The 26171-nt window shown below is 36.5% G+C and overlaps 1 protein-coding gene across 3 annotated transcripts in view; it reads left to right on the top strand.

Annotated features, from left to right (window-relative positions):
• CCSER1 (coiled-coil serine rich protein 1) overlaps positions 1-26171 on the top strand; it is a 675103-nt gene that overhangs the window by 612540 nt on the left and 36392 nt on the right. The gene's annotated exons all lie outside the window — the stretch shown is intronic.

Genomic DNA, 26171 nt, shown 5'->3' with positions numbered 1-26171 from the left:
TACCTGTGCTGACTGCAAAACACAGCTACTACAGGAGATGCACCTTTTTGTAACACAGTAATGTGGCATCCCTGTAACAGTGAGCACACTTCCACAGAAAACCAAGAGCAGTGCTCAGTGCTGCATCTTCTACACTGTTAGCCCCAGAGCACAGGTATAGCACTGTAGCTAAGAGGCATGTTGCATGGTCACTGTGGACGGCAAGAAGCTGTTTTCCATATGCAAATGAACTTTGAGCATATTATTTTCTTCCTAATTTAAGAATCTGAAATAGTTTTTCTGATCTGTGAGGAAGGCAATACATAATATATATATATGTGTATATATTCTCTTACCATCTCTGTAGTAAAATTAGAACAATTTACATTACATTTTCATTTCACTGTTCTTCAAAATGTGTTGCTTTTCTTAATTAAAGAGGGGAAGTCTTTGTCACCAACAGCTCACATTCAGGTAGATGTAGCCAGCTTTCATTTGGTATTTTTGCATTTAGACTCAATAAAAGATGTGGTCCCTGTTTCCTTCTCTGGAATGCAGAACTTATTTGGTTTGACCTTGGTCAAAGATGTCCTCAAAACTGCACGCAGAAGTTATTAACCTTTAAAGTCTGTCCTTCAGTGCATCTTAAATAACTTTTCCCATTGTTAATACAAGGTGCTAATATAAGAAGCACTTAAATCATCTAAATTAAAATAGTTAACTATCAGAAGACAAAAAAGACTGTTTAGGTTTCAGGTGCTTAGGTTCCTTTACTTGTATCTCACACATGAGAATTTTCTCTTCATTATACCTTCTATCACTGCAGTTGGTAATCAGAGTAAATAACAGATTTGAAAGAGGTAGTTAAGAAATGACACTTAGTAAATAATGTGTCATCATGAACAGTGGAAAAAACAACACTTCTGAAGTAAGTGATACAGAACAGCATGTTTCAAAATTAGTATCATTCCTGAACACTGTTCCCATGGACAGCATGAATCACCAGCTCATGGTAGCAGCTTCATTCAAAACTGAAATGACTACAGTGGCAGGTCCATATATCCTCACATATTTTAAAGTGTGTATTTGTCAACAAACTGTTACTTCTGGTCCCATTACAATAGTTTATTTTTGGCCTTCATACCAATCTTTGATGGGACTTTATTGTTATTAAGCAAGTAGAGGCATCAGCTGAGTCAGTAAAGCATCTCTTATCCACAACAAATTTTCAAGCACTCATCAGAATTCTGTTAAAGCAGGAGATTGTCTCTAAACTAGTATGTTTTACACAGCAAAACAGATACAGCAAATTTTAGGTTTATTCAATGATTTACTGTAACAAGTGGGCAGCTTGTGAGTGGGATGAAGGGTATGAATCTGATAAATTGATGAGAAGTCTCTGTATAACAGAGTACAAGAGCCAATTAGGACTGCCATTAGACCATTTGTGTATTGCTTTATATTAAAAAGCTTCTTAGAAAGGAAAGATACATAAAAGCATATATTGGTGTCTACCACCTTTAGTGGGCTTGCTAAGGGTAAATGTTATCAGGAAACAGATACACGCACTAAGGATCAAATCTGTGTAACTGGTTAGTGTGGAGTGAAATCCTGCCCACAATCAGATGAAAGATACAACGACTTAGTCCAACAGGAGCAGACATCAAATCAACAGTATTGAGAGAAGCATATCAATTCGGAAGATTCATTAGCAGGTGCAATGGGATTTAAACAAAATCCAGGATATTTTTTTTTTTTGCTTTTTATTTTTCTCTATAACAATACCGAATGAGTCTCATAATGAACAATTGAGGTCAGATTTCCAAATTTGTCTGTTCATGAGTGGACTGAGTGATTTATATATATATTATTTAGTTTCACATGTTAATACACTGGCAAATATCATGTAGAATGTAATTTTAAAGAGGCAAAAGACGATTCAAATTCTAATTAGAAAAAGGGTAGGTTCTTTGCAGCATCATAACATAAACGTAAATCCTTCTGTCATAGCATATGCTTCCAGCTTTAAAGCAAGAATAGGTTTTCTTGCAGCTGTGTTAATTGGCATAGGTCATCTTTTATGATGGAAACAATAACTTACAATTAAAATTAAAGGTATTGCAGTTAAAGTAAGAGGCAAATACCTGGTGTATTTCACTATCTACCATCTAAGTTACACAGTGTGTCCTTATTTCCTTCTAAGAAAGTAATATGCATTTGAAGTAATAAATATTCCCTGCTGGGGCCTCTACTAAATTAGGGTACCAGAAGAAACAGGTTTTTTCCCCCCTGATGATTAACCTGGTTTCTTCCTGCATACGCTGTTTGACTCAACTTCTAACGTTCCAAGTGAGCTCTACTACTGCTCCACTTTTATACAAGTCACTGAACAGCATTATAAAAAAAAAAAAAAGTTTGTAAGTTGTATCATCCAAATCTTCCTGTTTCAGTTTTCTAACAGATTATTTTGAAGGAACCCATGAAATTTTGGTGCCCAGTTTGTATTTACTGCATGATATTTGGATACATTGATAATCAGGCTTCTTTGAAAATCTAGCCATCAGAAAGGGTTTTCAATATCAATTAAGGGAGCTCAAAGCAGTACTTCTGATTCTACATATGAACACAGAAAAATAAAAGAAAAAGATATGTTTTGAGGTATGTTAGATGACTAAGAATTTACCTTTATTTAGGATACTAGATTAATACAGTCATTCTACCTTTGGGTTTCCTCTTCTGTCTTTGAGATGCTTTAAACTGTTCATGCAAATCTTGGGGATCTCCACTGGTTCTTGTTGTTGATGAACATAAACTACTTAAGAGAGAAGGAAATGATTAATTCTTTATGAAATTGATAATATTTTAGATTATTATATCTTTATTTATGTTGTAAATACCATGTTGCAAAATAATCCTAAGAAACTCAGTAGAAATAAACCTGAGAAATAAGCTGTGTCCTAACTGCACTAGCGATTTCTGATTTGAATCTGAATGAGGTGGAGTAATAATGGTTTTAAACACAGGAGAAGAATTAAAAGAAATGTTCAACATAAGAAGTCAAAATAAGAAATGGCATTTGATTGCCATTCTTCCATACTTCTCTAGATTGGGCTGTTGGGATCAAAACTAACAGTACATATAATATTTGTTTTTCTCTCTGTTGTATTCTTAAGAAGGATATCTGTCTTTCTTTGGCTTCCTTTATTTCAAGGAGATCCAATTGCTATGCAGCAATTTCCAAGAGCATACAGGAGGTTCTCTTAGTGTGCACATCAAGCCTGGCAGTCTGTTATTGGTTTCACCAGGCTTTTTTGTTCACCTGTTATATTTATTGAGCTCTTTTACAGTTTTTTTTTGAAATAGTGTCTCCACTCACGCATGGAAATAGGTGAAAACAAATGATCGGTCAATATTTGAAAGAGAAGGTATTTGGGTGGCAGGTGTGTTTGTGCATTTTACTGGAGCATCTCTACTTTAAAACTTGCAAATATGAAGCTGAAGCTGGGGTCTGGAACTGCAAATCTAAGCATAGTTGGGCAGAAAATATCTCCATATTGATTACACAGCAGAAAATTGTGTTAATTAAAACATCAACAACAAAAAAGTATTTCAGCTGAAAAGCAAAGGCACACAGTATTCTCAAAAAAATTCTTGCTTTCAGTTTCCCAAGAAAAAATCACAGGAAGCAAATACTTTTTTTCTTTTTCATTTATTTTCTTAAAAAAAAAAAAAAAAAGCTTTTTCTTTGAAAAAAGCTTCCAAGATACTCATTAACCTTAATTCTTTTTCATTCTTTGCCACTGATAGCGCCTTGAGACACTCACTAAGTCCCTCTGTCTTTTTTTCCCTTCTCTAAAGGCAAAATAGTATCACTTTATTGTATCAAAGTATTGTGAGGAATCAGAAAACAGCTTAAAGGAAAGATCTTTACAATCATTAGGTTTCAAACTGGCAAATTAAACTTTTTTTCTTCTTTTTTTTTTCCCTTTTTTTCTCAAGGCCTAGACTCAGCTAAATAATCTACCAAAGCAATAATAAATCATAATATAATCTAGGAGCATGACTGAAGTGAATGGGCAGAAGTGGAAATTAATGCATGCCTTCCAGTGGCACAGGATGTAACTGTGTTGGGCTATATTGATGTAAATGGTAAGACAGCATGATTCTAGCAGTTGTAGTTCTGCTAATTGCTTGCATTCCTAGCTTAATGTTGCTAGAAAGAAATGGTACATTTCTCAGTAAAATACATCTGACACTTAAGCCAGCATGATGTTCATCTGTGATCTAAGTGACAGTTAGCTGTGTGTAGCTCACTTTGCTAGTGTTTGAAGCCATGCTATCCTTTGAGATTCCCCGAGGGAGAGGAAGTGTTACGCTCTTGATTTAAAATTTATCACAACTGTTCACATGCTAAGCAAAATACGCATTGAGAGATTTCTGTAGACTCACAAGAATGTTTCGTCTCTTTCATACTGATATTTCCAAGTACCTTTTGGAGCATGTATGTGCATTTTTACCTCACAGGACTTGCTGCTGTCAGTTCCTTGAGCTTGGATTAATGGGAATAGGAAGCTTTAGAGACAAAATTTGCTTAATGAGGAAAATGGTTTCTATTTCCTTCCTTCCTTCCTTCCTTCCTTCCTTCCCTCCCTCCCTCCTTCCTTCCTTCCTTCCTTCCTTCCTTCCTTCCTTTTTTCAATGAATATAAACATAAATTTCAGCAACAGCATGACCATAATTGCATTGCATAGGTACACAGGATGGAAAATGAATATACGCATTACTGAATGCTGTGCCCTGAAAAAGGCTAGTGAAGTCCATAAAGTTCCAACACTGCCTTCATGACTGTTCACTTCATGACTGTTCACTGTCCTTCAGAGTTGTCAACACTTCAGACAACTGTGAGCTCATATTACTATTTTTTTTGTTTACTTATATTGTGGAATTCTTGGTCTTTTCTTAAAGTTCTTCCTATGAGTTTTTCAAGTTCTAGCTTAAAAAAAAATAATTTTCTTGCCTTACTGCACTGTTTGGAAAATAGTTCCAGAATTCCTTTCTCCTATTTTCTAATCAAAATATACTGCAATACTGTTTTTAATACATTGCAAATGAGACCGTGTATAGATATAGTGCATCAAAATATTTGATCACTTTTATATTGCTTTGTTACATTTATTGCATATGATCACACTGACTGCACACACTGAAAGACAGTATATGCATGTATGAGAATGCATAGGTATATTACAAACAATAATAGAATAATAAGAATGCTGGTTTTAGTGCAGCACATTTCATGCACAGAAACCCTCAGTGTGGTACCCTAAGTGATTATCAGCACATATAATGCATTGGAAATGCTTTCACTGACTTCCCAACACAGAAATCTTGTATAACGACCAGGATCTCTCTCTTTTCTTTTTTTTTTCTTTCTTTTTTCCACTGTATATGTATGTGAAGAGTACTGAAGACCAGTTCTTAGCATGTAAATTTTCACCAGATCCCATGGAGGAGTTTCAGGATGGGGATTGTTGGTGATACTGGCCTACCTAAGGTTATGTAGAGTTTTCACTGTGTGTATGGATTTGACAGTCAATTTGAAGGGTGAGAAATGTCTCCATATTTGCATTTTTAACATTCATTATGGAGAAGCAAGAAGCCTGTGGTTTTCAATTGCCTTTCTAACTGTGGTCAGATGATGAAGACAATCTGTTTAACAAACTGGCATAGACGATAACTTTCTCCGTATGTCACACATTTGCTGTTCCATCTGCTGGGTAATAAAGCCAGCAAAAACCCAGCCTGACCAACCCCTTAGGTGATCTTCTTGTTGTCTTCCAAAAAAGAAAAAAAAAAAAAACAAAAAACAGAAAGAGTGACAAACCCATTTAAACTTTAACACATTTCATTTCATTTAGTGCTTCCTGTTGTTCTTGCTACTACATAATGTAAAGCCAATAGATGTAAATGAAGTATTTGACCTAAGTTTTATTTTTAAGTCTTTCTTCTTAAAGAAGGAGATATATGAGGTTATGAGAATATGACGTACATTATTAGTATCTGTAACAGGTACAATAACCTACTGCCTTTTCCTTTGTTTAGGTCAATTAGCATTAGTAAAAAGTGTCAGACTCACAAAATTGGAATAAGATTTCCGTGTTACCAGCATAGGTGATAACATGGACAAACAAATGGAATTTTTTCTCATTGAAAAAAGTCCAGAAAAATGCAAAGAGAAAATAAACAAATCAATGATTTGCCAAAACACATTTTTATAGGCACTTCAAATCTAGTGTAATGTGAAAAACTTTGACAATAATTGATATGAATGTATTTTTGAAGCTAAAAAAAATAAAAAATAAAATAAGAAAAAAAATTGATCTGTTGCTGTAAAAGTGCCATTTAACGTTGGGGTGTTTTAGAACTTCCTTGATGCTAGGCCTTTCGCAGTCCTCCACCAAATGTAGTATTGTTCATTGCCAAATGCTGATACGGTTATACTGAAAACAGTCAAAATGAGATTCATCATACTGTGTGACAGTGAACTTAAGTATTTTTGAATGCAGAGTTTATATCACAATTTTTAAAGGAAGAAAAAAAAAAAAAAAACAGGAAAAACCTTCTGTCATAACTAGGGCTTCTTGTTAAATGTGCCTTCATTACCTTGGAGATGGGTAAAAAGACTACAACCAAGTGTTGTCCTCAATTTTTTAGCTATACCCAACTACAAAGCTGTACCAGCACAGCAATAAAATGAAGATTTAGTTTATAGCATTGTTTGGGTAAAAAACACTTCCAGAGTGCCTCATGGAAACTTGCATTTTAAAGAAAAGTCTTTTAGGTAGGCAGAACTCTGCTAGAAAATCATTTCAGCTTTTGAGAATTACTTGAATTAAAAATGATAACAGGAAAGCATTATTATTTACTAGACATTGGACTATAAGATGTTCTCAGCTCAAAGATGTGATCAGTAGCTGTATAATTGTTATTTGTAGCCTTAATGGGATGGTCTTCTCTACCATTTTATTTTTATAGTGTGAATAGGGCCACAAAGTTGATGAGAGGTCTGAAGCACCTCTCCTATGAAGAAAGGCTGAGAGAGCTGTGGCTGCTCAGCCTTAAGAACAGAAGGCTCCGGGGTGACCTCATTTCAGTATTCAGTACTTAAAGGGGGCTTATAAAAAAGATGGAGAGCAACTTTTTCTCAGTCAGATAATGATAGGACAAGTGGGAATGGTTTTAAACTAAAAGAGCAGAGATTTAGAGGTTAGGAGGATGTTGAGGCACTGGAACAGGTTGTCCATGGATTTGTGGATGTCCCATCCCTGGAATTATTCAAAGCCAGGTTAGATGAGGCCCTGGGCAACCCAATCTAGTGTGTGGCATCCCTGCTTATGGCAGGAGGGTTGGAATTAGATGGTCTTTAAGGTCATTTCCAATCCAATCCATTCTGTCATTCCATGAATAGAAGGGTGCATAGAAGCACAACAAGGTTTTGAACTATGTATGAAATCATGCATCATGCATTCCACCTGCCATAGCTGAAGTGCATGTATTATCAAATGGTAAAAAGATGAATACTGAGGTGTCCTTGGTGGATGTGTTTGGAGGTCTATCTGTGCATGTTGTCACTGAAATGCTCAGATTTAATATTAGAAAAACATGTACACATTAGGGAAGTTCTCTCTTCTAATTGGAAAGCTCCTTTTTTCTTTCCATAGATGTGGGCTGGGACAACTATTCATTCTTCAGAGGGTGGTGAGGCACAGGAACAGGTTGCCCAGAGAAGTTGTGGATGCCCAATCCCTGGAGGTGTTTAAGACCAGGTTGGATAAGGCCCTGGGCAATCTGATCTAGTGGGTGGCATCCCTGTCTGTGGCAGGGGGATTGGAACTAGATAGTCTTCAAGGTCCCTTCCAACCCTAGCTTTTCTATGAATCTATGATTCTCAGTTTACAGCTCCATAAGAAGATACTGTTTCTCTAGCTTTTTGTTGTTGTTGTTGTTGTTTTTTAATACAAAACCAAATACATTAATACTTGAGCCAAAATTTATCCTTTGACAAGCACAATTGTGCAACATATGTTAGCCACTCATATCTCAGTGCCATGAAGACCACATAAGAGCGTGAAGAAACAAGGCTCTGTCAGATGATGAATATTGTGATCTCCTTCTGTTGAAGCGAAGGAGCTTCATATGACACCATCCCTGTACTGGTAAGTTAGTATTGAATTTAAGATTATGTTTGCTATTTCCAGGTTTTATTAGCTCTTGCAGATATCTTCATGTAGTAAGAACTTCTCTCCTGTCCTTGACTAAACTACTTAAAACATAACTGTTATAAAGCACCACAGAGAGTAAAGCGATGCCTTCTATTTTTTTCCAGGAGAGCAGATTTTTACTGAAACAAAATGTAAATATGGATGGATACTGCTGTGACAAGAGCATTATAAAAGTACATTTAACATGATGAAGGGCTGCTGTTGTAGGGAACACTGGAATATGCTGAGTACACTCTGGTAAAAAGAGAGTTAATTTCAGTTACACTGATAAGCATTTGATTACTTTTGTTACTTGTAAACTTCTGTATTTTGTACTCAATGTTAAAACATATTTAAGAGTTAACAGTAATTGAAGAAACTTTTTAAATTTCAAGTTTAATTACTTACAACAGCTCCCTGACTTAGAGAGCTGCCTTTTTAAATGATGATAGCAGTTATAACTGCTGTGGTACTCCACTATGCTTGTTGTCCTCAGACACATAGAATCATAGAATCATAGAATCATTAGGGTTGGAAAAGACCGACAAAATCATGTGGTCCAACCATCACCCTACTACCAGTGTCACCCACTAAACCATGTCCCTAAGTGCCAGGTCTAACCTTTCCTTAAACACCCCCAGGGACAGGGACTCCACCACCTCCCTGGGCAACCCACTCCAATGCCTAACTACTCTTTCTGAGAAGAAATGTCTCCTAATTTCCAACCTAAACCTCTCTTGCCACAACTTGAGTCCTATCTACTAGCCACCTCTAGTTCTACCACTAGTTACCTGTGAGAAGAGCAGAGTACAGGGGGACGATCACCTCCCTGGTCCTGCTGGCTGCACTATTCCTGACACAAGCCAGGATGCCGTTGGCCTTCTTGGCCACCTGAGCACACTGCCGGCTCATGTTCAAGCGAGCATCAATTAGCACCCCAAGATCCTTTTCCTCTGCACAGCTTTCCAGTTGCTCTCTCCCAAGCTTGTAGCACTTCATGAGGTTGTTGTGGCCAAAGTGCAGGCCCCGGCACTTAGCCGTGTTGAACCTCATCCCACTGGCCTCTGCCCATCGACCCAACCTGTCCAGGTCCCTCTGCAGGGCCTTCCTACCCTCCATCAGATTGACACTTACCCCCAACTTGATGTCTTCTGCAAACTTACTGAGGTGCACTCAATTCCCTCATCCAAATCATCAATAAAGATATTACAGAGGATGGGCCCCAACACCAACTCCTGGGGAACACCACTGGTGACCGGTCACCAGCTGGATTTTGCCCCATTCACCACCACTCTCCGGGCCCAGCCATCCAGCCAGTTTTTAACCCAGCAAAGAGTGTACCTGTCTAAGCCATGGGCTTACAGCTTCTCCAGGAGAATTCTATTGGAGACTGTGTCAAAGGCCTTGCAGAAGTCTAGGTAGACTATGTCAGCAGCCTTTTCCTCATCTACCAGGTGGGTCACCTGGTCATAGAAGGAGTTGAGGTTGGTCGGGCAGGACTTGCCTTTCATGAGCCCACGGTGACTGGGCCTGATCCCCAGGTTGTCCCAAATATGCTGCATGATTGCATTCAAGATAATCTGTTCCATCACCGTTCCTGGCACCGAGGTCAGGCTGACAGGCCTGTAGTTCCCCGGGTTCTCCTTAGGACCCTTCTTATAGATGGGCATCACATTAGCAAGTCTCCAGTCATCTGCAACTTCCCTGGGTGACCATGACTGCTGATAGATGATGGAAAGTGGCCCAGCAATCACATCTGTCAGCTTCCTCAGCACCCTCAGGTGAATGCCATCTGGCCCCATGGACTTGTGACAGTCCAGGTGGAGCAGCATGTCTCAGACTTCCAGGTCAGAAGGCTGAGTACTCCAAGGGTAAGTGGTCTGACTAGTAAAGACAGATGTAAAGAAGACATTACAAACCTCAGCCTTCTCCTTATTCTCAGTAGTCATGATCCCCCCTGCGTCCAGTAAAGGATGGAGATTCTCCTTGGCCCTCCTCTTGCCATTAATATATTTGTAAAAACATTTTTTGTTATCCTTATAGTGGCCAAGTTGAGCTTGTGTTTGGCTTTGGCCTTCCTGATTTTTTTCTCTGCATATGCTTGCAACTTCCTTGCACTCTCCTTGAGTTGCTTGTCCCTTCTTCCACATGACATAAACTCTCTTTTTCTCCTGGAGACTCAGCAAAATTTCCCTGTTCAGCTATGCTAGTCTTCTTCCATGTCAGCTCATTTTAGAGCACACGGGGACAGCCTGCTCCTGCACCTTTCAGACTTCCTTCTTGAGGAGCGTCCAGCCTTCCTGGACCTTCCTGCCCTTCAAGACTGACTCCCAAGGGACCCTCCCTACCAGTGTCCTGAACAGTTCCAAGTTTGCCCTCTGGAAGTCCGAGGTAGCAGTTTTCCTGACCCGCCTCCTGATTTCACGAAGAATAGAGAACTCTACCATTTCATGGTCACTCGGCCCAAGACAACACCCTACCACTACATCTCCCACCAGTCCTTCTTTATGTACATCCCTTTTGTTTTGTTTCATTTATTTCTATTATTTATTTAGTAAAAAGATCTTCATGTCAACCTATAGATAGACTAAAAAGGGGAGGGGTGGGGAGAGAGAGGTAGAGAGAAAGGATTTGAAATCACCTATGCTGACGAAGTTATCCCAAATTAACTCAGGTCTTCTCTTGGAGTGGTTTTGTAATGTATCTAGCCCTAATTTATGTAACTCATCTTACTGGCATACCATACTCACCCTGGTTGTAGAAGAGCAAAGCTTTTGGCAGCCATATATCTTGATATAGCAAAAACAGTGTTTGCTGGGCAAATGATTTGTTGCACTAGTATCATTCCTCAGGTCAGAGGAGATAAAAGGATGCCAGTATGGAGAGATTCAAAAATTTTATAGAATTTATTGAAATTTAGAAAAATTGTGAGATGAGAACTATGACACCATACAGCAATACTCTGTATGCACTGCATTTGAAAATGTGTAGTGTTACATCTTCACCACACTGGCATCTTCTTCAGCACCTCATCTCTGGGCTGTGGAGGTATGCAGAAGGCTGAAGGTATGTAGTACTGATGGGATGTGTTGCCACATGTTTCCCTGGGGAAGATTAAGATGTGTAGGATACAGGAGTGCTACAGATTGCCCCATGTTGACAGGTCTTTCTCAGAATAACTATGTGGCAGGCAGCTCTAGCAGTGATTATCTAGTGATTATGTTATCTGGAGAATTATGTTATCAGTGATTATATTATCTTTAGTATTATCCCAGCTTAGAGAATTTTAGTTACCTCCCTTCAGATCCCTGAGTTAGAAAAGTCTTCTAAAGGAGCATCTATGAGCACTTTCATACTCCTCATTAAAAATAAATAAATAGAAGATTTTCTGAAAATCATTTAGAGTTTTTGGGAGAGAAAAATTGGGAACAGAAGAGTCCACTGTGTATCACAATTTGGATTCAATTTAAACTGTTTGTAGAAGCAAGTTTGATACATATTATTTTTGATTTGAGATAAAAGCTTGTTTGGGAGAGATCAGTGTTTTGGGACTTGAGAATAATCACATGGAAGTGAAATACTAAATTACTCACTGCTTTAAAAATAAGGACTGGATTTTGTAATTTTGCTAAATTTTTCCTTACTCTGAAAAACTATTTAAAATCTCATATGTCTGTATACTTATTTTCTGTGGGCACTTATATTGTCTGATACACCTCTGTAGTAGTATGGATTTTTATGCTGTAAAAACATGTCCTTATAATCACTCCAGAAATTTTTTCACTGCCTTCTCATTTGCCCTTGTTGCCTAGAGTCTACTCTTTTTTCTTCTTCTGTGAGAAAGCTTTTTCTTTTTCTTTTTCTTTTTCTTTTTCTTTTTCTTTTTCTTTTTCTTTTTCTTTTTCTTTTTCTTTTTCTTTTTCTTTTTCTTTTTCTTTTTCTTTTTCTTTTTCCCTTTTTTTTTTAATCCAATGAAAATTAATATTTTCCCTTTTTTCATGAAGTAAACCCCTGAAATTATTTAAATTAAAAACAAATCTTAAGCTTATTTAAAACAGGATTGTGGTTTTGTTTTTGTTTGAGGATTTTTTATATATATGCAAAAACAGAGCAATAGAAATGTAGGGCCACAGTGCCAGAAAGCAGGAGAACGTTATGCAGTTTAGCCAATGTATAACATAGGCAAAGAGCATCTAAACTGATTTTTTTTTTCTTGATTGAAGAGATTTAAAATCAGCTCCTATCCATAGAGTCGTAAAGTATTATGGGGTGCAATGGTTTCAGGCTTTGCTGTTGATTCTTTTTTGTAGTTTCAAATACGATTGCTTCGTTTGGTTGGTTGTTATTTGTTTTATTTTGTTTTGTTTGTTTCTCATGGGAGAAGGAAAAAGATGGTATATAAGTGGCAGTGATCACTTGGGAAAACGATGCCTGTATTTCAGTCCTTATTCCAGCACATATGCATGTTGTGTTGTATTTTTGTTGTTAGAAGTGATGGTGGTATTTTGTTTGTTTAAAAAGAAGAAACGCCAACAGGAGAAAATGATTAAACTTATCTCAGAAAATTGCATAGCTCAGTGGTTAGAGCCCTTGCTCAGATATGGGAGTTAATGTTCTTTTTAATACAGAGATTCAAATCTGTTTTGTCTTGAATTGGAGCTACTTGACAGTCTGCTATTCTTGGAACAAATACTTCATGCTGAACAAAAGAAGTGCCTGAATGTTATCTTCTTCTGAACTGATATGTGGGGTTGTTTTGTTTGGTTTTTAAATTTAAACAACTTTTTTTGTTGTTTTCCAAGGTTGAAAGATGAGTATTGTCTCTGATAGGAACCATCATGGCTGAAGTTTCTCAGATAAATAAGGCTTCCTTGAAAATAAATATAGTGTTCAAAAATTTCCGTGCAATTTATGCTCAGTTTGCCAGAGTGTATGGCTAAATTTTTGATGTGTTTTGAAACACACTTGAATCACTTTTGAATCAGTATTGTGGCAAATTAGAAAAGTTAAGGCTTCCTAACAAAAGTTTAACTAGGTGGAAAAAATGAAATCAAAGTGGAGGGTGACAAGGTTTTGACAGTTTTTGTGGTACAACATTTAAAAGAATTATTTGAAGCATTTCCTCTCAGAAATGCTTTAACATATTTAAGAGTGTTTCATTTTCCTGTTTCTTTTTTTTTCTTTCTTTCTTTTTCTTTTTGTAGTTATTTGTAAATCTTCACAATATATTTTCATAGCGAGTTCAAAAGAAATTATTCTGTTGTGTTAGATCACCTCCCTCCTGGAAGAAAAGAAGCTTGACTATATGCACTCATCCTTACATAACATCCTTCTATGCATTTCTTCTAGTTTGGTAGTCAACTGCTTCAAATTTGAAAGCACAGAGATTTCAGCTGCTATAGGAGTAGATTATGTGTAATATAATACATACAATAATGTAACAATAATGTATGTGATGGCTTGCATAAACTATTTTGTGCCAAAAAAGAGATTTTTACCTATTACAGGGATTCTTCTCTGTATTCATTTCAGTCTGTTCACCACTGGCTCAAAGTCAGTCTACTCTTTTTAGCGCTTATGCAAATACCACATTCAGTACTTGCTCTGCAGTTATAACTTGTGACCTTAGGCTTCAATTTTCTTATCCGGCCCCAGGATACATAGTGTTCACATTATTCATGACTGCAGTCATTGCAAAGTCATCCAAATCATATTTGTGGAATTTATATGTGCCATGGTGTACTGACAGTTTTATGGGTGAAACTAATCGCAGCATCTAAAGATAAAGTTTGTTACTTGCCATTCTCTTTCCTCTGTCTCATTGTAATTGATGGGAACTTTTTTTTTCTTTCCTTTTTTTTTTTTTATTTTTTTTTACAGAAGGCTGACATAATTTTAATGATGTTTCTTCTTTGCAAGCTTTAATTATATTTTGGAATTTGTGATACATTACACTTTCTCCTTCCTTGTGCTAACTGGGTGATAATCTGCAAAATGATACTTCTCTCTAGGCTTGTACAGATGAGGTGTGATGAACAGTATATATCCAAGCTGTTTACCTCTTTAAAGGAATGTTAGCTTTACTTGCTCTAAAGCTGATGATATTCTTGAAAAAAAATAAATTATTTTGAGTAGTATGTTCAGAACTATATAGGAATGATATACAAAGTCTTATTATATTATTGTAACTGTAAACAGCGATGAAATGAGGTGTTGCAGTGTTCATACAGAAAAGATGAAGAAGCTGGTAATTGCCGTATTTGTTGATACACTCACAGAATCACAGAATCACAGAATCACAGAATCACAGAATTGAAGGGGTTGGAAGGGACCTCGAAAGATCATTGGGTCCAACCTGCCTGCCAAAGCAGGTTCCTTAGAACAGGCTGCCCAGGTAGGCATCCAGACGGGCCTTGAATATCTCCAGGGAAGGAGACTCCACAACCTCCCTGGGCAGCCTGTTCCAGTGCTCCGTCACCCTCACTGTGAAGAAGTTCTTTGGCATGTTGGTGCAGAACTTCCTGTGCTCTATCTTGTGGCCATTACCCCTTGTCCTATCCCCACAAACTACTGAAAAGAGGTTGGCCAAATCCCTCTGTCTCCCACACCTCAGGTATTTATATACATTGATGAGATCCCCTCCCAGTCTTCTTTTCTCCAGGCTGAACAGACCCAGGTCTCTCAGCCTTTCTTCATAGGAAAGATGCTCCAGGCCCCGTATCATCTTTGTGGCCCTCTGCTGGACTCTTTCCAGGAGATCCCTGTCTTTTTTGTACCGGGGAGCCCAGAACTGGAGACAGTACTCCAATTAAGGCCTGACCAGGGCAGAGTAGAGGGGGAGGATTACCTCCCTTGACCTGCTGGCCACACTCCTTTTAATGCACGCCAAGATCCCATTGGCCCTCTTGGCCACAAGGACACACTGCTGACTCATGGTCAACCTGACATCCACCAGGACCCCCAGGTCCTTCTCCTCAGAGCTTCTCTCCAGCAGGTCATCCCCCAGCCTGTACTGATACATGCGGTTGTTCCTTCCCAGGTGCGTATTTGTTGATACACTCAAGTTGCCTAAAAGAAACAAGAAGGGAAACACCACATGTAGTAGAGAACACAAGCATGTTCCTGATCTGTTTGTCATACCGCATATTTTCAGTAGAAGCATTTTAGCATTCATTTTACTCTTAAGATTGAATGTTTTCCAGCATGCCTACATGAAAATGTACTTTGGATAATTCAATGTAATCCTAGTTTAATGAAAGCCAGTGATGTAGAGTTTTGCGACTGTGCAGCAAAGTTCACAGGTATGAATGACCTGGAACAGCAAATGCAGAAAACTTTACTTTCCGTTCCAGACTGGAAGGATAAGATTAAATTTTCTACAGAACAAAACTTCTGAATATGCTTAATCATAAAGAAAAAAAAAATGTTATTTCACATTGGTGTTACACTAGGATCGTTATTGTAAAGTTACACAAACATCTTTTACAGCAATCAAAAAAAGATGATGGTTTAAATGATCAGAATTACATTATCAGAAAAAAAATTGTGTTATCAGGAAAAGGAAGTTTATTTATTTATACTTTTTAGGTTTAAAAATTAAGTAATTAATATATTTTCCAAAAGCAGTTTATTTTGATGGGTCTGCATTTGATTTTTTAATGACTAATGTTACAAAAATTATAACCAGATGTAATGAAAAGGAAAACCCTGTAAAGATGTAATGAGAAGGAAAATCAATGGGAACAGGTTTCCTTGTGATTAAGGAAAATAGTGGCTCTGTAACTACTAATGCTTATTCTAAATAATTTAAAATTAGCTTGGATATGTTAAAACAAGGCAGACTCAGCACAACTTTTCAGTTAACTGTTCCATAAGAGCTTCATAGAAAGGACCGAATTCTCTCAGTAGCATGAGCTGGGAATTATTCTAAGGGTTTGAGGGGTATGTATCTGTAGGTGTTTTCTCTTTTGTAATTGGCAGGAAGAAAATCATCTCCTTAGCAATATTACCCATGTTTTGTTTTGAGTGTGGCTTTTGCTGTTCCTACATAAGTCACTTTCTTTCATTTTTTCTTACAGTAGTCCAGTTATAATTTTCAATTCACTGCAAATTTTCTTGTGAGACTTATCATCTGCATATTAACACAGTTTTAGAGAGATTTTCAGTTCACCTTGTAACCTCTTCTAGCTGATGAAGATACTGCATCCGCTTCTTGAAATTATTTGCTTTGTTCCATGGTATTTGGAAATTGTGTCATCTCCCAGGTCACTCATATTTAAGGAATAAAAACCCAGACCCACATATGAACTGTGTGGCACAGGTAGGTCCACCTATTATCTTTCTCCATTTCTAATAACTTCTTTTTGCTAAGACTTCTATTGTAAGTAGGACTTAATTCATTTTAATAATTCTTTTCTGCTTGTGACACTCTAACATGAGCAATCGTACCTCACTGCAGACATGAGTTTTACAGTGGGAGCCTGATTTTCATTTCATACAAATTGTACCCATTAGTTCACAATTTTTCCTTCCAGTTCAATAATGTGCTTGAAGGAACTCAAGCATGTCTGACAGGTGCGATCCTCTTTTTGTGAATCTGGGCTGACTGGCCCTGACTTCACTGAGTGTTGTATATAATTCATTTCTCTTAGCTGTCTTTATTTTCTGTGCTATTTTTATTTCATTGACTGTTTCTATTCCTCCTTATCCATGCTGAGATTCTAATTTAATTTATGTTTGTGTATATTTCACTCAGCCTCCTTCACTGGTATTTATACATTCCAGTAAGACTTTTTCTCAATCCTTTTGTCAATCTGCCTTTGCAGCCAAATGTCACAGAATTGTGGCATTGCAGCAATGTATTATTTACTTTCCAGCTCCTATAATCAATGTCAATACTATCTGTAAGTTCAATTAATCATTCTCAATTCCTTCCTTTTCACTTATTCTTACTTTTCTGCCTCGTTCTGTTTACTTTTGTGGGGGCAAATGTATAGTTTTAACTGCACCCAGCCTTGTCAGTACATCTCTTATTCCTAAGTTAACTTTTTTAATCAAAATTGTGCTGCTGAGAAATTCTTCCCTGTCTGTAGTCACACCTATTCTGTCACTTTCTTTCTGTTCACTTGCAATTTGATGTATATGTTGAATTTAGTCACATTCTAGATAGTCTAGCATATTGTGGCCTCTGGTCTTATTACTTCAAATAGATGCAATCTAGGCTCTATTTCTCTGGATAATTTAAATTTTACACTACTATCATTTCAACCTTTTAATATATTTTTTTATTAGCACGGTCATTTTGTAGTCCAGTTGTTCTTTCTGCTGAGAATAAGGCCAACAATCTATCCCAGTAACTAACTTGCCATCTGAAGGATATTCAGCCACCATCCATATGGGTTATTTTCTGTCCTCATTTCTCTGCTGTTCCCTTATCAAAAATATCTAAGTCCTCTGATAAATCAGACTCTCTCTTCTTCTTTGTTGTTAGCTGTGTAATGCATCTCCATATTCTGGCTTTCTGGAATATAATACTGAATATCTTCCAGACAGTTCTTGTCATTGTATGATAATTGCAATTTTTAACTGGGAAATTAATACACCTGAACAGAGTGGGAATTCAAAAGTCAGATGTTCTTCACGTTCTTCAAGAACATGAAGAAGTAGGTGCATGAGAAGTAGGTATTGTCCAGTTCTCTCCAGGTCTATGGTGAAAGTGGTGCATTGCATTTGTGAATAACATTTTCAGCTTGGTTTGCACCAAAAAAGTGACACACATTGAAATTCAACATATGTTTAAGATTAAGTGTCTTTGTGTATAGGCCATTGCTCAGCAAGCCTTTAAGAGATTGCTGTGAGTTAAAAAAGATACTACATAAATGATAAGTCAGAAGAATTATCAGATGGCAGTGAGTCATCATTTACAATGAATGAATTTGGCATGTATATTTTATATTATTTTAAAGTAATAGTTCTGCAGACAGTATCTCCCTGTCAGCTTAAATAGACCTACCTTTGTTGTAGGCAGAATAATTTTGCTGAGTTGCAATTAGTCTAACTTTCCACAAAAGGAAATTGTTCATCTGGACTACTCTTTGTATTTAAAACCTACCTGCCTCATTGATATAACAAAAATCTGACTCAGTAGGAATTTATATGCAGCTGGAAGGCAAAACTGAACACTTGTTTGTGTCTCACATCTGGCTTGGAAAATAACACCCTAAGGAAGCCCTAGCCAAAGGGAATCATTTCTTGAACATTAGTTGACAAATATTGGTAGGAATAAACAGAAGTATATGCATTTAAGATAACATCTGGACTAAAAATATTTAAAAATCACATTCTGATACCTTTTAATAAGGACTGTAGTATTGTAGTTGTAACATTAGTTTTAGCAAGTGTTCAAGATTGAGTAAAGCATCAGAATTTGGAAGATCCTAGAATAAATTTATTAATTTTTCTGTTTTTCTTTGATGAATAAATAATATTTTATATGTTCAGAGAAAAATGTTGTCAAAAGGCTCCGGAAAAAACTAGCAGTTCAGAGTTAATTTTACAGACATCTCACTTGGCATTATTAAATAGATTTTGTTTCTGCACTTTATATTTATACTTACTGTTTAGGATGGAATTAATATACTTTTTTTTTTTTGATTTTCAGCAAACTTTTTCTTTCGAAATAGAGTGATTATAATCAAGTATTAGTTCTTGTTTATCAACAATTTCTTTTTGAAATTTTCTGTGTGCAATATTAGTTTGCAGATAATGAATAAGAATATTTATTCATTTGAAGAAAACAAACAAAAATAATCATGCTATATTATATAAAAAAATATCTCCATGCTTACAGCTTAAGAAACAACTTTGTCCATAATTGGCCAAATTATGGCCAAAATGTCCAAAGCTTACTTCTAAGTAATAAGAATGCAGAAGAATAATTAAACAATAAGCTAAATTGATGATTAGTATGTTTAGGAACAATCTTCATGCACCAAAATGTACAAAGCATTCAATTGTCTTCAAAATAAAAATATGATTGCAAACTAGATAAATTACTTAATGTTTTGCTGATTTTTTTTCTTTTGAAGCCATTATTGAAAATATCATTAAAATGTCAGTCTTAAATTTAAAATGATAATTAAAAAAACTCTTTCCACATCTGTATTTTTTTCATATTTTAATTCATGTCTTCCTTTCAAACTGTCAGACATACATCTTCAAATCAGCATAAAGTCAATTATTGCTAATAGTTACAAGTGATTATAGAAAGCACACTTTTTAACAGTAAGACTTCCATTAACTTTAAAAGTGAATCATTGTCATGTTATCCACAGTGTATGGAATTGCAGTAAATACTTAACTATAGCTGGTGTGAATATAGAAACAAAGACAGAAATAAGTGTGTGTAGCTAAAAAAAGGTTGTGGCCTCAGACAGACGTTGGTAAAATATAGTTTTCTCAAACACGAATATATTTCTCTGTGTTGTAGAACTTTCCTTTCTGTACTCTGTACAATTACTTATCTTGCAGCAACTTTTTTCCTTTCTTTTAGGGACAACTGTAGAAGCCAAAACTCATGTTGAAGGTCTTTTCCTGACAGCTTAAAGAGTCTTTGGAGAAGACTTTTAAGAGTGTTTTAGGAAGATTTAAATTCTTCTTTTTTATCAGCATTGTATAAATTGTCTGTCTCTCCACCACCGCCACCACACCCTCTGTTTTCCCTCAATTTGATTGCTCAGCTCAGCAAAGCAGTTTGGGGTATTTATATAGTAGTATATAAGGTATAGTTGGCTGCAGTAACCATCATTATTCCTGTAAACACTTTCCCAAGAAATGACCAATATACTATCCTTCCATTGTCAGAGTAGGTCACTCTTTTTCCAAGTGTTTGGTAAAAGAAAGAACAGGCAGAGTTCAATGGATTTACTTTGCGGTGATGTCCCATAGGACTGCCATGCCTTAAGCTAGGATGTATGCTCACTTACAAGAGAAATTTGCATAATTTCTAAGGGAGAAGAGATCTGCCATGCAGCATGATTACTTTGGGCTTTTGTGTAAGGTTTATATCCCTGAGATGCAGAAAGCATGCTCTGGTGTGGTTAAAAGAAAAAAATGTTTATAAGGTTGGAGAAGTATTGGGGGAGGCTAATCCAGTCACCACTGCCAAAAAAAATAATAATATTATGGAAGGTGTGTCCTGAATTCACCTGAAATTAAGAAACATGTCTCCCTGAAACACTGTGGAAGTTCCAGTGAGAAAAGTGCAAGCCAACAGCAGATGAAGCAGGCTGATATGATCAATATGATCAGAAATCTTCTGTCAAATTTCTATCCTTCAACTCCCCAGGTAACATCATCAAATAGCATTTTTATCAAAATATATAAAACATTGAGTGGTTCAAAGAATGGAAGTTTTCTGTTGCTTATGCTTTATTTTCTCTAATTTCGTAGTATGTTTTTCATTCATGGCCTGTATCAAACTCATCAGATGGCAATAATGAACACACGAAAAATCAAACGCAGGCCAGTTGTTCCCCTAAGTCACATACATGCACTCTCTGGGCTCGGTCCTGCAAACCCTTACTCCAGACTGAGTTGAGCAGATGAGGTAGTGCCGCATCAAACGTACCAAAACACTGAGCACATGTTCTTAGTAGAATTCTTCGCAAAGGAGAGTTGTATTGTTAGAAAGGTAGGAGCCTTCCTGATATACAGAGCACAACCTTGTAAACAGCAGCACTTCGCAGTGCTGAGTGATGTTCTTGTGATGTCCTATAGAGTATCAACACTATGAAGGAAGTCTCAAAAAAGAGAAAATGAAGGAAGTGGAAAATACACAAGAAAACTCCAGACTTAAAAGGTAATATAGAATAAGAATATTTAAAAATGAAGGATACAAAAGAGGAAACTTTCCTGAGGGAGAGAGAAGTCATTGTGTTAGAGATGGTACAGTATGGGAGCTTCTGGAAAGTTGCTCAAGACCTTCCTCAATAAAATGTAGTCAGCTAAGAAAAGGATTCAAGATCTGTTACACAGAGGTAACATTTATTTTAACTTCTTGGGTAAGAGATTCTTGGAACCTGGTTATTTCAAATACAGTTTGAAGAGTAAAAGCAGGTCAAAGTCAGCAATAATGTTAATTGTTATGCCATGTCTGTTTCATTATTGAGTAATAAAAGAATGAGTGGCATATTTTATAATAATCTTCACACAAATGCTTTTTGGGGATTTACAGTAATGTCTGTTTAGATATTCTGCTTTTTTAAGGAGATATATTTATTCACTTAGTTAATTTTCCTTTTCATAATATTTGGACAATTTTTGACTTAACCAGCTTGTGTATTTTTAACTTCAGTTTTTCTCACAGTTTATCCTGAGGCAAATTATGATAATTGGACTTTTTTTAATGTTATTATGCTACAAATTTTCAAAGAGGTAGTAAAATGTCTGCTAAACAATTGAGAGTGAGGTTGACAGTCCGGACCTGTTGTTGATGTTTCCAGGAGAGAGAATAATGATAGTCAGTATAAGCTTCAAATGTTGGCCCTGAGAGTCAAGAGAGAAATGGATGCCAAATTTTTGATGAATAGTTTCTCAGTTCTTATATTATACTCTAAGATAGGAATAAAATTAGAAATTCAGTAATGAAATGTGACACTGCAGTCACAGAAATATTTTACTTCATTAAAACATTTAATTTTTAATGTTCATTGCTGTTCTTTCCTGAGGTGCAAATGTACCCATGTGTGGAAAACCCACACAAAGCCTTCCAAAGTATTTGTTCCTCTTGTGTGCTTCTTGAAAGAGAAAAATATTGGCTGAATATGCCAAACAAAAGATGCCCTCTATATGCCCTTCTCTATACCAATCTTATATTTGCACTTCTTTGTATTTTTTTATTTTATTTTTATTTTTCTCAGTCATTTAGATTAGTGCATCTACCTTTTGTACAGAAGCATTACCACTGACACTTTGGTTACCAAAACAACAGTTTAAGTTTTTTCTGCAACAGCTAGTAGAAGAGCTTCAAAATGAGTGGGACTGAGTAATGCTGGATGGAGGCAGGCACAGAGAAGACTCCTTGCTTGCTAGGCTATGAACTGTTATCACAGACTAATAGAGTAGGAACTGCACTGTGATTCACTGGAAAACATGTACATGCACAGCATGTACATGTATGTGAAAGAGATTCACCTACCTTTTCTTCCCCAGCCATTCCCATCTCCATTGCTGGTAAAGTGTAGAAAGTGTGGATATTCAGTTACTTTGCACTTTGTACCACATTGAAAGGACAACATCACATACCAAACAGGCAGCTGAACAGAGGATCAGATTTTCTTCTGCATTCAGCTTCACTATATGTTATTTAAACAGAAATGACAGATCTACCCTTTTCAGTACTCTTTCACACCTACTGATGAAAAACATTTAAGAGCTGGATATTAGTTTTTGTAAGAAATGTTATTGGATTATAATTTAGATGAATTGTTAGACACCCCCCCCACACACACACACACACACACTTTTATATCTTACGTCAATTTTTATTTTGTTGAAATGCTGTAAAAAATGAATTGGATTGTCCAGAGACAAATTTTGAGACAGTCTAGAGTCCATTGATGTGGGTGAATGTTGTATTGAATTCAATGAAAAAAATGGTGCAAATTGCTTAGATTTTAGTCATATAATGCCACTTTCCACAAAGTCATTGCAAGTGCATGTGCAGTGCATTTTTTTATTTTATTTTTTTACACCAATAAAATAATATGTCTGGCAGTATCTTTTAGAGGGTTGTTTGGCACATTTATAGGCATCACATTCATTGTCATTAAAATGTCTTGAAACAGCAAATGTACACAGTAGGCAGGAAACATCAGGTTTACAAGAATTAATGGAAGAAGAATTAATTGCAGTCATTAGAAAAGTAGTCTGATTCAATCAAGGAACAGCACAATTGTCAGAAAAGTAAAATTCTCCACATTTTGGTTGTCAGATGTGGATGCTAGAACCAGAAAAGGAACATGTACTTCCCATGGTAAAGTTGATATGTCTATCAGACCATCAAACAGTCAAGCCCACAAATATTTAGCTAATGCTAAAAGCTGCTGAAAAAGTGTGCATGGGAAGGGAAGAAGGGACTTCAGGAGAATCACAGAATCACAGAATGACTGAGGTTGGAAGGAACCTCTGTAGATCGTCTAGTCCAACTCCTCCGCCAAGCAGGGTCATCTAGAGCACATTGCACAGGATCACATCCAGGCAGGTTTAGAATATCTCCAGAGAAGGAGACTCCACAGCCTCTCTGAGCAACCTGTTCCAGTGCTCTCTCAGCCTACAGTAAAGAAATGTTTCCTCATATTCAGAAGGAACTTCCCGCGTTTCAATTTGTGTCCATTACCTCTTGTCTTGTTGCTGAGTACCACTGAAAAGAGCCTGTCTACATCCTCTTGACACCCTCTCTTCAGATATTTGTACACATTGATAAGATCCCCTCTCAGTCTTCTCTTTTCCAAGATAAACAGGCCCAGCTCGCTCAGCCTCTCCTTGTATGAGAGATGCTCCAGTCCCCTAATCATCTTCGTAGCCCTCCACTGGACTCGCTCCAGTAGCTCCATGTTATAATAAGTTACCTCATAAGTATAAGGTACAAGTACAAGTATACGGTGTAAGTATAAGGTATGTTACCTTATAGTTCCATGGGAAGTATAAAGGAGGTATAATAAATAAAAGGAGTAAGATTTTTGCATTTTCATGGATGTATAAAACCAGCAGTATAAAGTCACTTAAGGTTTTACTCACTATGTTTGTGTGTTGGCATCATCTTTCTTGATTGGGCCAGTTAAGTTTTGTATAAATAGAGAAGCTTAAATATGTATTATTTTTTTCTAACATGCAGATCTGAGTTCTGAGGAACAGAAGATATTTTGTTTATTTGTCAAGGGGAAATTCTCTTGAGGGGAAAAGCTATCAGTTTAACCTAAAAGCACCAATACTTTTATTATAGGAAGGGAAACATGCAAGTTTCCTTTTCTGCAAAGTGGGAAGAATTTCCAAAAGCTGAAATGAAATGGTCAGACATACTGCACACAGGTGAGAAGACTATATGGTCTGTTTTCTCTTCAGAGCCTACAGTGTGTGTGAAATTTGTGTTTTTGACTGCTTGATGCTCAGATGGACACATCACCTTCATCATGTACATACTCCTTTTCTGGTTTTGTTCAAATGAGAAAGAATTAGAACATTTACTGTAATTTCTTAAGTGCAAAATTGATCAAAATGACATTGTACGATTTTATATCTTTTTTTTTTTTTTTTTTGAGTAGAGGAACTGCTAAAGCGTATAACTAGAACGTCTCTGAGATGTACTAAAAAAGCACCAGTTTCAATATCCTGAATTATATGTAGCTGTATCTTATACCACTAAAGTCAATATTGCTACAGAAACAAGAATTAAAGGTGTCAAAAAGTGTAAAATAGGATCTTCTTTTCTAATAAGTGTCTTTATCTGCTTCCACAGAAGACACAAAATGTACTCTCTTAACTTTTGTGAGTCCATAAATGATGTCCTGTTACATAGAAATCTCATACTAATTAGGATTCTTACCATTAGCAGGTACAGACTCTTTTTTTTTTTTTTTTTCCTTCTGTTTCTATTTGAACGTATTGGAGTGAACTTGTAGCTGATAGAAATTATTGTGCTTTCATTAGAAAGTGGAGGTTTTCACTGACCAAGAAGACCGTGGAGTCAGGCTTTTAGCATTGCTCATGAGAAATGCTGTCTTCTGATACAGAAGAGGACAATGCCAAGTAGTGCCACAGCTTTTTTCTCACCCACCTGCCCTGTGCTCCATGGAGGAAGAAAGTTCAAGCAGCCAAAATACAAATGCCTTCACCCAGATGAAGCAAAATGAATATTTCATTAAGTATTCCTGCATATGCAGTCATTAATCACGCACTTTGAATGTACAGCTCAACCAGTGCATTATATAATAGTTTGGAAACAACAGGAGTTAGGATTAATTTGTTCTGTTCTGAGATAATCTACTGCCTTGAAGACTGCTCTGGCTGAGTCAGCTTCTCCCTCTGCCTGCATTTTCATTATGAAGATTTCTAACTTCTAATGTTTACCCAATAATAGAAACATTGTAAAGTATGTCCTTTTGGACAGTTCTTATTGACACATTTAATTTGTCTTTAAAACTTAGGTTACAATCTACTATACTTCTTTCTATATGAACAAAATGAAACTTAAGTTTAGTAGAAGAAAAAAGGGTAAATTTGTGAATAGGACATCAACAGTCTTTGGGCAGAAATCAACAGTAGTTGGCTTGCTTATTGCTCTATCTGTTTTAAGAATACTTGTCATAGATAAGAAGATAGACAACTGCAAGAAAGGTACAAGAGACTTAAATCTTCACAGGTACACAAACTGTAGCTAGTGGAAAGTTCTAGCATTAAAAGCAGCTCTTCCTTGTGAACAAAAACAACCAATGTGTAAATCATAAATAGCAGAATCAGATTTGAATCTTTTGCTCATGAAATGCAATATTAGCAGCTCAATATTTTCACTGATGTAATGAAGGCATGAGTGTACTTTTATATGGACAAGAAACAACTGTTTATGGCAACCTCTTTTTTCCTTCAGTTTGCAATTGGCTCAGTTTTACTGAAACTGATATTACAGTACAGACTAGAAGGACTACTTAATGCTGTGCAGGTACTAGATTTTCCAGTTTTATAGAAGTGGGGGAGGAGAACAGAACATGATAGCAACACAGCAATCAGTTTATGAGCTTTACTGTCATTACTAAATGTCACTATCATCAAAAGGTATTGTTCCAGAATACTTCTAGAGAAAAAAAGGATGATTTGACAAGCTCTGAAAAGGTATGGCTTGTGAGAGAATGGGAGAATATGGGAAGGAGTGAATTA

Source organism: Cygnus atratus, chromosome 4 (assembly GCF_013377495.2).
Source record: "Cygnus atratus isolate AKBS03 ecotype Queensland, Australia chromosome 4, CAtr_DNAZoo_HiC_assembly, whole genome shotgun sequence".
Lineage (NCBI taxonomy): Eukaryota > Metazoa > Chordata > Aves > Anseriformes > Anatidae > Cygnus > Cygnus atratus.
The sequence above is the reverse complement of the archived record's forward strand: the minus strand, read 5'-3'. Positions and strand labels throughout refer to the sequence as shown.